Here is a 15,067-nt window from a genome sequence, read left to right on the forward strand (position 1 = left end):
CCTGGGGAAAGGTAGGAAGACTCTCAAAACAAAGAAACAAAAGTTATCATGGTGCATTGAAAGATAATTAGGTTATTTTTACAATTGTTAGCATGTGAGGAGGCCTGGCTATTATTAGCAAGGATTTGGTCTATGAAAGATGTGAAATTTAAAATCAGTTTGGAAGCCAGGCCCTGGTGGTTCACATCTGTAATCCCAGCTACTCAGGAGGCAGAGATCAGGAAGCTGGCGGTTCAAGGCCAGCCCTGGCAAATAGTTCATGAGACTCCATCTCCAAAATAACTAGAGCAAACTGGACTGGAGGTTGGTTCATGTGGTAGAGCACCTGCTTTGTAAGTGTGAAGTGCTGAGTTCAAACCCCAGTCCCACCTAAAAATAAAAACTAAAATCAATGTGGAGGAAATTTTACTGAAATAGCAGAAGTGTTTGCTTGAAGTTTCTTTTTCTCCTTTTTTCTTTGTGGTACTGGGCTTTGAACTCAGAGCCTTCACCTTGAGTCACTCCACCAGCCCTTTTTTGTGAAAGGTTTTTTGAGATACGGTCTCATGGAACTGTTTGGGCTGGCTTTGAACTGTGATCCTCCTGATCTCTGCCTTCTGAGTAGTTGAGATTATAGGTATGAGCCACCGTGCCCAAGTCTCCTTTTTTTTTTTTTTTTTTTTTTAAATTTCTCTTCTTGCAGCAGTGCTGGGATCAAACCCAGGGCCTTGTGCACGCTAGGCAAGCATTCTGTCGCTGAGCAGCCCCAGAAGTGTTCTTAAAATGCTGTACTAGCAGGTTGTTCTTTGGTCAGAGGGACAGCGGAGAACAACATGGTTCTGGGCCTAGCCGTCGCTTAATTAGGGTTCTTCACTTTAGGATGGTATGTGCACATGGCTGCATCTTGTTTCATAATGGCTGCTGCAGTGTTTGCTGGGTAGTCCAGCACTGGGCCTGGAGGCAGCCGGCCTTTAACCCTACTCAGCGGCCCAAAGAGGCTGGGACTCACTGTCACTTTATCTATCCCCACACCTGGTCAAGTCTTCCCATCACAGAAGCAAACCCTGGAGCTCTCACCTTGACCGCCCCACACTTCTCAGCTGGAAAAGTCGGCACTGCCCTCTGAGGCAGCCCCTGTCCCCACGCACACCGAAGTCCACCGGGGTGTGTCATTAACATGTCACAGCTGATGCCTGCATCTTTACACCAGGATGGTTCGTCACTGCGGTGACTCACACCATGCTTGCCAGTGCAGACTCTGGAATCCTTACATTTCTCCCAGGTTTCCCACCCAGCCGCACTTTGTGCTGTTTGTGGTTAATTAAGTTGGCCCAGGTGAGGAGCCGTGAGGCAATAGTGTGCCTGTGCTACTCTAGGTACATCACCTGACTAACGGCTGCCGGGCCAGGCAGCCCACCGCATTAGAGATCCTGGGCGTCGCGCTCACCTGTCTTGGCACATGGGATCCGGAAATTTGAACTCCTGTGCTAACTCACAGTTGGAGAATTAGAGTGCTTTTGTTTTGTTTGAATTTCAACATTTGGATTTCTTTGTAGCAAAGCAAAACAAGTTGCTGACAAACTGTGCCAGGGAAGGTGTTCAGGGGTCACGGATTTGCATTTTGTATCATTTCTAGGTTGAGGAATGCTTAGCGTTTGGCCCAGGGAAGGCAGTGTTAGAGGTTGCATCCAGCAGTTGGAGGGTTTGGGGGGATATGGGGTGGTGGTGATGCCGATGGGATAAAGTTGCCAACTGTGTAGGTTAAGGGGCTTTTGGAACTTACTGTTTAGGAGGTACCGGTTGGCAGGAACACTTTTTCCCCCCTGGCAGCACTGGGGTTTGAACTCAGGGCCTGTGCTTGCTAGGCGGGCGCTCTCCCACTTGAACCGCAATGCCAATGCCAGCCCAGAGAAACGACTTTTGTAGAACTTGTTGCACATGAAATGTGTTCAGGTTTGGGTGAAGCCCCGCTCGTGGGTGGGAATGTCAGTGATTCTTTCTGCAAATGGAGCTCGGTCTGCAAGTCAGAGTGCATCGCAGGTAGTAGGGTTAGTCAAGGAGAGCCGGGCAGGAGCCACAGGCTCATTGCGATTGCTGTTTCAAAGCTGGAAAGAGAACTCGCGAAGAGCCCTTTGCTGGTTGCTCGAGACCTTCTTGTGACACTCGGTTTTCCTTGCTGACATTGTTTTTGCTCCATGTCCCTGGACAGGGAAGGGTGCAGACTTGCTTTCTTGGGGATTTCACCTCCTCCCGGGGGCTGGGAGGGGGTGGTTCAAGGGCAGACTGGGAAGTGACCGAGAGGGAGAGCAGCCGTCCTCAGGTGTGTGGAGGTGGGCGGGAGGCGGCAGTTCTGCGGCCCCACGCCCCCGGGACGGGAGTCCCCTGTGGGGCGACCACGCGAGGGCGGCAGGCTGTCTCCGGTGTCAGGAGTGCAGAGTTGGTAGACGTGCCCTGCTCGGACGCAGTGAGGTCAGCGCGAGCGCGTCGTGAGTCAGCCCTGGGCGCGGCCCGCCCGGCTGTGTCGCCGGTGAGCTGGCGACGACCCTCGGCTCGCGGCTCGCCCTGGACTCGGCCAGGAGGGGACCCGCGGAGCCCCCTTGGGAAACCGGAGGGCTGGGACCAGCGTCGCGTGGGAGCGCGGTGGGGAAGGGCGGTGCTTCCGGGGCGGGACCCGCCCCGCCCTCCAGCTGGGGCCCCGCCCACGAGCCCCTCCCCTCCCACAGGCCCCGCCCCAGGGCGCCGGGCCCCGCCCAGCCGGGCGCGGGCGGGCGGCGTCGCCTTTAAGAGCTCCCCGGTGTTTTGGGGGCCGCGGGCCGGGCGCGCTGACCTGGTGCGCATGTCCCGGGCGGTGACGCCGGCGCCGGGCTCCATGTGTGCGGCCGAGGGGCGCATTATCTGGCCGGCGGCGCGAGCGGGCGGGCGGACCGGCGGAGCGAGCGCCGCGGGCCCCGGCGGCCCCACAGGCGGAGCGAGCACGCGCGGTCGGGCGCCCCCGGCCCCTCCGCCGCCCGGCCCCGCGGGCGCCCCGGGCCCCGCATCGCCGCGAACCCGCGCGCTGCCCTAGGGCCCGGCCGGCCCGCGGCCCGGTAAGTTCCCGACCAAACTTGGCTGGGGGCGGAGGCCGGGGCACGGGGTGCGGGGCGCGCGGTGGGGACGCGAACGGTGCGGGCCAGGCTGGGGCGGGGGGGTCCGGGGGCTGTGAGGGACCCCCGCGTGAGCGTGGAAAAGTAAGCGCGAGCGAGTTCTACTCGTGGTATTCCGGGAGCGTCTTTCTTGCGCTGCCCTGGAAAGTTCCCCGCTCAGACGCCGCCGGGGCACGTGGGGGCCTGGCGGGGCCGGGGTCCCGGAAAGTCGCGGCGTCGCTCCGCTTCCTCCTGCGCTTCCTCAGGGGCCGAGGAGGGGCCGGGCCGCGAGGCGCAGCTTCCGAGCGGTCGGGCCGGGCGGGGGGCGGCGGGCGGGCGGGCGGCACGTGGGCGAGCGGGGCGGGGGTCCGGCGCAGGGGGCGGGGGTCCCGGGCGGGCCGGGCTGCGGCGCTGAACCCCGCGGCGGTGGCGGCGGTGGCGGCGGATCCCATGTCAGAATAAGAGTCCCCGCGCGCCCACGCCTGCAGGGCCGGCCCTCCCCCCGCCCTTCCCCCGCTCGCGCCCTTCCTGCTTGACCCCCGGGAGCCTTGGGACCCTTCCCCCTCTCTGGGCTCCTGCTTTTCTCGAAGCCTTACACTTTAAATTTGCCTCCCCATCGAGGAGGTGGCTCTATTGATTTCTTTTTTTCCCACCTGGAATGGGTTGGCATCAGTGACTAGACAGCAGCAGCTGGCCTTTTAAAGGGATTAATGCCAAGAATCGGAATTGATCACTTCAACAAGAAAGGCTTATGGGCAGGGCCTCAGCCGCAGCCGGACACTTGGGGTGTGCGCACTGGGGCCCAGAAATGAATGGGATCTCACTTAGGACCTGAATGACAAGCCTTGGGTGCATGTTACTGTCCTGCCTTGGGAATTTGTAGAGATTGCTCAATTTTGTATAGGTGACCCAATGCCTTTCGGAGTGTAGTTCATTCTTATCTTAAGGGCTTTGGATTCTTCAGAGCAAAGTCCGGATGAGTCACCTGAGGCTTGAATTTTCTCTTTCTCACCATTTACCTCTTTCTGTGTTCTTGGAGAACACAGCGCTCCTTACATTTCTGGTTCTGTGTGTCCATTCACACAGTGACACCTCCTGGTTGTGGCAGCACAGAGAAATGGAGGGACAGACAGCCCTCTGTGCGGCTGCCTCAGCCTTGGACTTACCCCATCCTGTTGATGTACTTTTTCTTCTGGGGGTAGTTACAAGTTTTCTTTTAAGCTAGATTCCGTGCAGAACTGTTGGCTGGTAGCAGTGCCTTCACACACGTTAAGAACAGTAGCTTGTTGACAGCAGGCTGTGGAGGGCTGCTCATAGCTCAGACTGGCCCCCAGATTGAGTGCCTGCTGTGTGCCCAGTTCCACACAGACATACTTGGTGCCCATAATGATCTTTCGGGGAGGATAATGATCCTGAGGTACGTACAACTTCCACTTTACAAGTGAGGACCTGGGGCTCTCCGTGGTCAGGTGCTTGCCCAAGGCTGCTTAGTGGAGGGGCAGAACCAGGTCCCAGCTGCACCCCTGCACCAGAGGCCAGGATGCTGCCCTTTGCAACTCACGAGCATTTCCCAGGAGCTCCTCAAACAGGAGGCTGTTTCCTTGTCGACGCTTCTGTGGACTTAGGCTTGAGGTGAGGGATGATCAGGTGACTTGCGGACCTCTTTCCAGCCTGCTTTGTCCCCAGGAGAGCAGAATTCCCATGATCAGCCTGCTTTTAAGGAGCAGAGCCATGGAGTTGCTACTTTGCATTTTTCTCTCTTAGACTTGGAGTAGAAAAGCTGGCCCTTTCTAGAGGAAGCGGTGAGGGTGTGGGAAGTTTTTAAGACTCTCTTCACCTGTGGCCCCGCCTTCATCTCACGTTCCCGTTTTGTTTTTTATGAGGGCTGCTCTTCATCCTGGAAATATTTCTATGCGTGTTATTTCCACTTAGGTGACATCATTTTTAAATGTCACATCATCTCTGTTAATGCAGTATCATTTGGCACATCCTGCAGTCTATATTTTGATAGGGGAAAATCATGCTATTCTTGGAAGGAAAAATCCTGGAAAGATTTGTACCAAAATGTCAGTAAAACTTCTGGATTAGGATTAGTGCTTCCCCTACTACCCAGCCCTACCCCCCCCCCAAAAAAAAACCTTTCTGTTATTTCTGTTTGACTTTTTAAAACAGGAACTTTTATTTCAGTAATCAAACATGTTTGAAAGACTTCTGTTCTTAAGTCTCCAGTAGCTCCTCAGACTTGTTTTGCATCACTTATTTTGCGAATTTCTGGCATTGCAGGTAGTGATTTGTGGATTGATTTATTCAGTGCATCTCGGCAGGCACACTGTGCCTCTGGCACTGTGCTCAGCAGAGTTCATGGTGAGATTTGTGGGTGCAGAATAGTAATCAAGCTCCTAGACACAGGGAGACTTGGAGAGGCCAAGGAGGAGACCATGACTTGCTGAGCCCAGGGGTCACAGGATGAGTGTGGGTTAAGCGGGAAAAGAGCAGAAGGGAGAGTGTTTCTGGCAGGAAAGGAAGATAGATTGTGGGGCTGGGCAGAGACCCCTGAAAGTGGATGGGCAGGCTTGAGGCTATGTAGGTGGGTGCTGGATCTTGGATTTCCCTAGTGCAGTGGGATAAAGCAGGGCAGGAGCCAGTGAGGTTGACTACTTTGGGATTTTAGCAGGTGGCTAAAAGGTGTTTCTAAGGGTTGTGGGTGGGAAGGCAGCAGAACCATTCTGAAATGCTGACATTTTCTGCGTTTATTCTCTTGGGAGAAAATTAACAATGACTGGCAGAGTCTTGGATATGGATATGTCAGTTAGGAATGGAGACAAGGTGGCCCCTCCCACTGAATTCAGTTCAGGAAGGATCTCAGCGCCTTCCTGGAGGAGTACTTGCCTGGGCTCTGGAGGTGCTATCATGCAGGACTGGCTGGGCTGTTTGCTGTTTTCTCTAGATCTTTCTATCCCCTGGTGATGGAGTTGACTTAGAAAGGTAGAGTCTTCCTGAGTGGCTGTCCTGGGATTGCCTCCGGTTGCGTGTAGAACCAGAAGAGTGAGTTGTTGGTGTCGTGGTTCAGGGCTTACAGAGCTTGTGCTGCCTGCTAATTGTGGTCATTGTTAGGATGGATGCTTCAGGAGGTAACAGACAGCCTGGCCTCAGATTGCTGTTCTTGCAGGGAATGAAACTTTATGTGCAGAGCCAACTCTTTAATCGAATTTGGAATTGTTAAGGTTGAGATGAGAGTGAGGTAAAAGCAGAGACACTGGTGTTGGTAGAAACAAGGAGCCTGCCTACCTGCCCCTGGATTTGCAAAGGATCCAGGATTTTTTAGTCAGGAGAATGCCAGGCTCTGGGCTTTCACCCCTCCCCCACCCCACGCTTTCCAGACTGTATTTGTGACCTCTTTTTGTCTGATGAAAATGTAGGTTAGTCTTTTAGAAGACAAAGGAACTTATTCTAATAGAGTATCTGCAGGTAGCCTAGGAAGTGACTGGGAATCCTCCACAACCCTCCATGGGTGGGGAAAGGGCCTGGGTGAGGATGTCCCATGTTGGCACAGCCCCAGCCCTTGCCACTTCTCCATGGGCTGCACCCACTTTCTCTCTCCACCCTCACGCAGGCACCCCCATGTTCCCCAGGTGAGTTCGTCAGGGACTTGGCTCCAGTCCTGATTCTCTGGTTCCTCCTGTGAAATGCTGAAGATACAGATCTGTCCACAAAGCACAGGGGCCCGCATCAGGTGGGGGGTGTGGACTGCAGGTGGGAGGGGCTCCCAGCAGTTGAGGTAGGAGTGAGGTAGGAGGTTTGAGGCTGTGGGGCTGCTTTTCCTCCAACATCTAGCCAGGTGGAGTGGTAGCTGGGAGAGGGAGGGCTGCTGCAGGACCTTCTTTGAAAGATTTTTGAAGAGTCTTCCAGCTGCTCTTTTTGCGTTTCTGTGTCAGGATGTGGTGCCTTAAGCACACCTTGAGAAGAGAGTGGCTGACTGGCTCCTCCTGAGCTGGTCCTGTGTTGCCTGCTATTGTCTGGGTGGCCTGTTACTGAGCGGCAAGTCCCTGCAGTGGCGTGGCCTTGGACTGCCTGGGTGTGCACTCCACAGGCCACTTCCGTATGACTGGACCTTGCCAAACCCACCCTTTGTTTCCCGTTTCTGTGAGGGTGGTGCTTGCTGTCTGCTTGAGGAGGCTGTGTTGGGGCATGGGTGAGATAATGGGTGAAGTGCCTGCTGTGTGTGTAGGTGTAAGTTCATGGAGTGGGCTACTAGGACCAGAATGGCCAAGCCATAGCACATAGCATTGACTGTCTTCTGTGAGTCTTGCTTTTGTGTCACAGCCTGGCAAAGTCTCCTACAGGGAGTGACACTTGATAAGTGTCACTGTTCTTGCTGGTTATTCTGCAGGTGGGTCTCTGCACCAGCCTTTCTCATTTCAGACTTTGTACATGTTTTGCACTGTTTAGGGCCTCCTTGGCAATACTGAATCTTCTGTGTGGTTGTGTCCCACTACAGAAAGAAGGCAGTCTCTTTCTTGCTCTGCTCTTACTAAAGCCCTCACCCTGACTTTCACGGACAGCTTCTCCTCCTGTGGGATCTGGAACTGTGGCCCAGGCAGATTTGTCATGGCTCCTTGCCTCTGGGAGCTGAGTGGGGGCCCCTTAGCTCTGCTCATCACCACTGGGACTCTGTCCAGGGATGAAGGTGGATTGTTGAATGAGCAGATGCACCTGGGAGAGCCAGGGCCCACCTCAGCCTCCTTGTGGTCTCCCTTGTACACATTTTACTTATCTAAATACTTCTTTGGTGGGACTGGGGTTTGAACCTGGCTTCTTATTTGCAAAGTAGGCACTCTATGGCTACAGCCTGAGCCACACCTCCAGTCTGTTTTGCTCTGGTTATTTGGAGATGGAGGGCTTGAGAACTATTTGTTCCAGCTGGTCTCAAACTGTGATCCTCCCCATCTTGGTCTTCCAGGTAGCTAGGATTACAGGCTGCCTTCTAGATGTGAAACACTGCAGAGTATTTGGTTTTGTCACCAACTGCTTATAGTTGACCTCTCTTAAGCCTTAGGTGGATCACCTAGCCACTTGGCTCCCGTTTCTCAGATGTTTACAGTGTCTTTGACCTTGAAGGCTGTCTGAGGAAAGTGGGCAGTGTCTGCACGCAGTTGGGGTGTCCCATCTGCTCTTCTGTTCACCTCAGCCAGAGGCATGACCACTGTGCATCAGTTTGCCTCTGTCTCAGTTATGCAGAATGAAATGAGTGAATCAAGGAGTTAGGTTTTCTTCATTACAATCCTGCAGCAGGTTAACAAGGTGGAGGTCACCCGAGCTGATTGTCACTTAAGAAGTTGGTCAGATTATCGGGAAGGGAAGAGAAGTGAAGAGCCCTGAATCCACTTCACCATTTCAGCACGGCTGTACTTTGCAGTGAGTGGGGCTGCTTGTTACATCCAACAGTTCTCACCTCAAAGGTGGCTGCTCCCTGTGATGTGGAGAAGGGAGCAGCTTTCAGGCCATCACTTGTTTCCAGGTGAGGATTTTTGTGGCAGCAACAACAGAGTTTTAATTTTCTTGTGTTTATTGGGCAGTCTGCCAGCAAGTTCTGAAAACCTTGCTACTGCCACCTTCATCCACATCTGCAGAGGAAACGCGTTTTTCCAGTTGCTTGGTGCTGACCTGGATGGCTTGCCTGGGAAAATAGATTGGCAAACCAAGTTGTTGGTTGAAGACTTTGATTAAATTGGTTGAGTCACAGCCTGTGGTGTCAGGAGGGCTTGGTGGCATTGATGCAGAACCTGCGCTGATTTCTGTCCTCTCGAGTAGGCAGGCTCCCTCCTCGAACTCTTCACATCTGCCAGGACCTGGGGAGAGTTAGTTCACCAGCACGTTTGACATTGTCCTTACCTTGTTTATGTGAACCGAGCTGCCCAGCGTTTGTACAGGGGCCAGCTGCCTCCAACTTCCCCTCCCAAACCTGTGGAGGTTTTGTTGAGTTTTTTTAATTATTTTTTTCGGTAGTGGGGTTTGAACTTGGCCTACACCTCTAGCCACTCACTCCACCAGCCCTTTTCTTGTGATGGGTTTTTTCAAGATAGGGTCTCTCAAGATACTTGCCCCAGTTGGCTTTGAACTTCGATCCTCCTGATCTGCCTCCTGAGTAGCTAGGATTACAAGCGTGAGCCACCAGCACCTGGCTTTGTTGAGTCTTTTTGTCTCTGTATAGCAACATTTCCAGATGATGAAGTCTAGGGAAGAGGTGAAGATTCAGGTGTTAGTAGTAGAGTTGCCTGTTTGCTTTTGAAGTTTTCTTGCTCTTGCTTTTGAAGCTCTTGTGCAGCCTTACTGTCACTGGGTACTTGTCGGGGTGGAGCTGTTCTTTGTAGGTGGGCAGCAGAGATGGAGGGTTCACCTGGGACTTGCTTTTTTGTATGTGCTCTGCTCTGCTCCACCCCACACGTGGCACTTCGACTTCAGGATGCTCCAGGCAGTGCTTCATGCTATGCCCTGGAAACTGAGGCCAGAGTGAAGGAGTGAGTGACCTGCCAACCTTGACCTGCAGAAGGCACGGGCACATAGCTCTTTGTCCCCTTCTGGAGCTTTCCTGGCCCTTCTGATCGGTCTGTTTTACTAGTTTCCCCAGAGCGCTGCTAACTTTTGTTTTGGTTTTGCTTGCTCATTTTGTTTATGTAGGTCCACTGACCAGTTTCCTTCCTCAGGGCCTTGTGTTTTTTGAGCCCTGAGGTCATCGTGGGTGTCTATAGTGAGGATGGGATGGGACACGGGGAGGGAGAACTGACTCAGGGTTGCTTCTGGATTCTCAGTTGCTTTAAAAAAAAATAAAATAAGACTGTACTGGTACGTTCTGCCCTGGCTTTACATTTTAAAAGCATAAAACTGCTTTTCCTTTTTTTAATTTATTTTTTATTTTTTTGCTTTTCCTTAACTGTTATTAAAAAAGTAACCTCTCTCAGGTGATACGTAGGTGACCATTTTAAGATCCAAAAGAGCAGCCCATAGAAATGGGAAGGAGCAGCCCTCATGTTTGGCCTCTTCCTGGGCTCTGAGGGCCAGCTATGCTAGTCCAGGGCAGTGAGCCTATTGATACATAAGGTTGCTGGATGCTGAACACATGGGGATGGGTAGGGGTGTTATTTCTTACCCCTGCTGTGCTAGAGTTGAAACCCAGGGCCCCGTGCTTGCCCTACTCCTTGTCAGCTCTTCTTGCATGTCCTTCAAATCTGGAAAAGTTGGTTCTGGCTGCTGGGGTGGTCCTCAACATAGTGTGATGGGGGAGCTGGCTGAGAGCACTGAACAGCTTTGTTCAGAGGAGAAAAGATGGGGGACTGGGGTGGTGGGGGTTCCAGAAGGCCTATTAGGAAGTCAGACTGTGGGCTTAGGATCATGTGGGCAGCCTTTCCTGTGCTGCCATCATTGGGCATAGACTTGCTCATGCACTTGGGAAGTGAGAAGGGGGTTGTTCGAGATAATATTAGGTGACCCTACCTCAAAAGACAGTAAAACTGGACAGGGGCAGGGCTCAGCTTGAGTGAGCAGCTCAGAAACTGATTTACTTCCTTTTCTTTCTTTCATGGTACTGGGCCTTGAACTCAGGGCCTACACCTTGAGCCACCCCACCAACCCTTTTTTGTGATGGGTTTTTTCGAGGTAGAGTCTCGTAAACTGTTTGCCCAGACTGGCTTCGAACTGTGATCCTCCTGATCTCTGCCTCCTGAAGTAGTTAGGATTACAGGCGTGAGCCATCGGCACCCAGCAGAGACTTGCTTCTTATACTCACTTTTTGTGTGTTGAAGGTAATGGGATCTCATGGACTCGGTTGTCTTGGTTTCTTGCAGAAGAGGAAAGGAAGCTTAAATTGCTTAGAGAAATTAGAGTGACTTCCATCTGCTTAGCCCCTCTCCTGAGTCTGCCAACCATAGTTGCCTTTTTTTGTTTGTTTGTTTGTTTTTACACAGGGTCTTGTTTTGTAGCCCAGACCAGCCTGAGCTTCCCATCCTTCTGCTTCAGCCTCCCAAGTGCTGGGAATACAGGCATGCACCACCATGTCTAATGCCTTATTTATTTACTTATTTGTTTCAGTTATTTTATTATTATTATTATTTTTTTTTTTTTTTGGCAATGCTGGGAATGGCACCCAGGGCTTCATGCATGTGAAGCAAGTGTACCATCACTAAGCCACTACCCCCTGCCCCAGCCCTTTTAAGGTAATTTAAAAATTAAACCAGGACTGGGAGTACAGTGCTTGCCTCTTATGCACAGGGCCTTGGATTTGATCCCTGTCACTGCTAAAATGAAAGGAAGAGCTGATCCGCCGACATAAAAGAACCTGAACTATTCCATGGAGTAAAATGTAGCCCAGGCCGGGTGAGCCCAGCCCCATTTCCACACTCAAAACGACCAGAGCTGGAGCTGTGTTACTTGCTGTGGGATTTTCTCAGCAGAACTTCTCAGCTTTTCAGCTGATGGGTAACATGGATGCAGGCAGATGCTTATAGCCAGGAGGCCTAGGCCCTGCCCAGCTCTTCGGCTGCAGGTAGCCTTGTGTTATGCCAGTGCGCCATGCAGATACGATTCTCCTTATGTGCCGTGACATGAAAGACAGCACACCCGCTCTGTGCCCTGCCTCTGCTGTGCTGAGAGAGTTTCCAGCCTCTTGGTTCCATCTGCGCCCCTGTAGAGAAGTCCTGAGGAGTGCAGGAAGGCACAGAGTTGCCACCTCACCCTCTTGGACCTGAAGATTTGTGGAAAGTCATAGTGGGAAACACAGATGGGGAACCCGGGCTACTCTGATGACTTTACAGGAGATGGGTCATATGTCATCCTAACAGTATGGAGAGCCACAGAGCTTTCTAAGCAGGAGAGCGTGGACTGGAATTGGGGAGGGAAGCCAGTTGGGGGTGGGGGAACCATTGACAAAAGACAGACATGAGCCATTGTGGCCTTGGGTTTGCCTGCCAGGGAATAAAAAGCAGGAACAGGTGCCAGAAACACTGCAGAAGACCAAGCAGGGATTAACTGGATGCTAGGGACAGAGAACCATTCACCTGTTCATTTGACAACTGTTGGAGTCTTCCTCTGGGCGTCTGTTGAGCCCTGGGGTCAGTGATGGGTGATGCGATGGCTGGTGCCTGTCCTTGGAGGTCTTGCAGCCCCAGGGCGAGGCAGGCAGGGTCTGTGAAGCAAGCATCGTGGCAGTTGAGTGGGGACCCAAGGGTAACACAGGCCCCAGACTGCAGGTCTTTAGTTTTAGGGATGCTGTATGGGAAGGGTGTTTGGGCATAGTTTGGGGGAGCTAGGTCCTACAGAGGGTGGTCTGGAAGGCTAGGGTGGGCGAGACACCTGTCTACTCTCTGCCTGGGGATGGGGTGTCACTGAGATGTGGAGACACTGTGTGACCATCAGGACTCTCATGAGTGCAAGGGGAATGTCTGTCCATGACCCATCCAGGACCAGGAGTCAGGTGTAGTGTTTGATCTGTCTTCGTGTGCCTCCCTTCCTCTAGTCTGTAGTGTTTTGTGTAATAGTTGAGAATACAATATCTGGAAAGTGTTCCCTGTTCTCACCAGTCAAGTAGTGACAGATGCTTGAAGTTAGAGACTCAGACCTTAAGCCTGACAAAGAACTTTCTAGCAATTCAGGGACCAGTAGAGGCTCGACGTGAGCCAGAGCCCTGGAAACTGGTTGGGAACCTGCATTTTATAGAGTCTGAGGATTTCCCAGCTTGAAGTTACAGATGCCTTTCCAGAAAGACCCAGGGCAATTAAGATACCTCTCTGAAATGTCCACATGAATTACTCTTAACAGCTGCTGCTCACTGGTTTTAGCAAGTTTTTTTGTTTCATGCATTGCTCAAATGTTTTCAAATCCTGGCTCTTCTGGCAGTGTTTGGGGGAAAGACAGGTGGGTGTCCCATGGCTGTGACATTGGTGTTGAGGGGAGGGGTTGTGGTTGTGAGCAGGAAGGGAGCCTGGGGGATTTGGCGCTTGGATAAGAAGGTCTTAACATCTAGGTGGTGATCACCCGGTTCCTGCCAGGGTCCTGAGTAGGGGCTGGGGTGGGAGTGAGATATCAGATGACTTAGACAGAGGTGGGTGGCAGGTGCTCTAGCCACCACTCACTCTGAGAAACACCCCTAGCTGGGGCTAGGCTGTTCCCCAGTCTCGGTTTCTTCTTTCGTTATCAGACTACCTTTGCAGTGTCAGTGGCTGGGGACCTGTCCTGCCTACTGGTCTGTGTCTGCTCTGCTCGTTCAGTTCTGTCCAAGGGGAAGGAGGAAGGAATGTCTGCACACACACACTTTTTGGAGTTTTTGGCAGTACTGCTGTTTGAACTCATTTCAAACACTTGCTCTACTACTTGAGCCACACCCCCAGCACTGCACAGTGGGTCTTTTTTTTTTTTTTTTTTGAGAGTGTTCTCAGTAAGGCTTGGTCTAGAACTTGTGGTCTTCCTGCCTCGTCGCCCAAGTGCTGGCATCCCAGGTGATGGCCGTTGCACCTGTCTGTACACACTTTCTGCTGATGGACCCTGGTTTGTCCCTGTAGTGTCCTGAGCACATGACTGGTGCTCATATGTCTCATTGGAAATGAAGAGGAAGATCTGGTCCTGGTTTATGACCTGGAAACATTTGTCAAGACTGTTAAAACCCTTCCCTTGGCTTGTTGGCTGCAGCTAGCTAGCCTACAAGTGTGGTAGGTTGTACACATGGGACCCCAAGGGGTTTAGTGCCTTTGACAGAAGGTGAGGATACACACCAGCCATGGAACCTGCTGCAGCATCCAAGGGACACTGGTGTGCACAGGGGGCTTGCTCTTGGGAGTTTTTGGCAGATCAAGGAGGGTTGAGTCAGCAGTACTTAGGGGTCTTGGGTCTGATCCTCACTGCTTCGTAGAGGAAGTTTTCTCAGAGTCTTGGGGAGCAGCCAGCCCCAGAACATCTCACAGTCCCATTGTCCCCCGTGCTGCAGGGGTTCAGATTTGAGTCTTGGTCTGGGAGAGGGCCACACAGGGTTGGAGTCCCATCTGATGTTTTTTTTGTGGTGCTCAGAATGGAACCCAGACCCATTCTGTCACTGAGCTACACCCCCAGCCTCCAGTCGACTTTTAATCTTGTGACCCTGGGCAGTGGCCTTGACTTCTTAGCTGGGGTTTTCTTATTCTGTTAGTTGTAGTGTGGAGTGTGGGTAGTGATGGTGGTGTTCCTGTGAACAGAAGTACCTCAAGTGAATGCCGGTGGTGTCGGGAGTACTAAGTTTTGTGGTTATGAGGATTAGAGGAAGTCAGGCATGTAGACTGCTGGCACCCCGCCTGGCACCAAAGAAAGAGTCTAATAATTGTTAGCCATTGTTACACGTTTCTTTTCCTCCTTTAGTGACAGAATCTCCTGTCAACATTAAGGACGAGTCCCTTGATGTCCCCAGCATTTTCAAAAGTGGGCATTGTGACACTGTGTGCCCAGTGTAGCTTTCTCACTGCCCTTCCTGCCTCACTGTTGCTGACGAACACTCAGGAGATCCACATAGGATGCATGGCACCCAGGGGTGTGGGGACAGGCAGGTAGGGCCCTGGTCTCAGGCTGGATGTTGGTGCAGGTGTGGCAGATGAGGGCCTGGGTCTGTGTGAGGTAGCAGAGCTGAAGGAAAGTCGGGGAGGGCAGGGCAGCCTGGGCAGTGGGGTGGACTTTGCCAGGGAAGGAGACAGCAGAGAGATGAGTGAAGGCTGGTAGCCGATGATGTGCGGCCTGTACAGTCCCTTTGTTTTCTCCAGGCTGACTTCCCAGGGAATGTCTTGCTTGTGGTTGGATCATTCAGGCAGAATTGTGCTTCCTGGACACTGGTGTGAGATGGATTTTGTGGATTTTTTTGGGAACCTGATCACACAACACTACATCTCTAGATAAGCTGTGTAAGTTCTTAAAAACGAACTTAGAAATGTGAAACGCAAAATTTGCACATGCGCTCA

At 52.4% G+C, this 15,067-nt stretch overlaps 1 protein-coding gene across 11 annotated transcripts in view; it reads left to right on the forward strand.

Moving 5' to 3' along the window:
• The window catches only part of Gatad2a (GATA zinc finger domain containing 2A), an 86,841-nt gene that overhangs the window by 13,560 nt on the left and 58,214 nt on the right, over positions 1 to 15,067 (forward strand). For 4 of the 11 annotated variants that reach the window (XM_074053643.1, XM_074053648.1, XM_074053639.1 and 1 more), the window contains exon 1: positions 2,993 to 3,065. The exons of 6 other annotated variants lie outside the window; for them this stretch is intronic. The gene's annotated coding sequence lies outside the window, so the exon portion shown is untranslated. Of the gene's footprint in view, positions 1 to 2,992; positions 3,066 to 15,067 lie in introns of those variants that run through there. One more of the 11 variants, XM_074053651.1, reaches the window with a different exon arrangement.

Source organism: Castor canadensis, chromosome 14 (genome assembly GCF_047511655.1).
Source record: "Castor canadensis chromosome 14, mCasCan1.hap1v2, whole genome shotgun sequence".
Taxonomy (NCBI): Eukaryota; Metazoa; Chordata; class Mammalia; order Rodentia; family Castoridae; genus Castor; species Castor canadensis.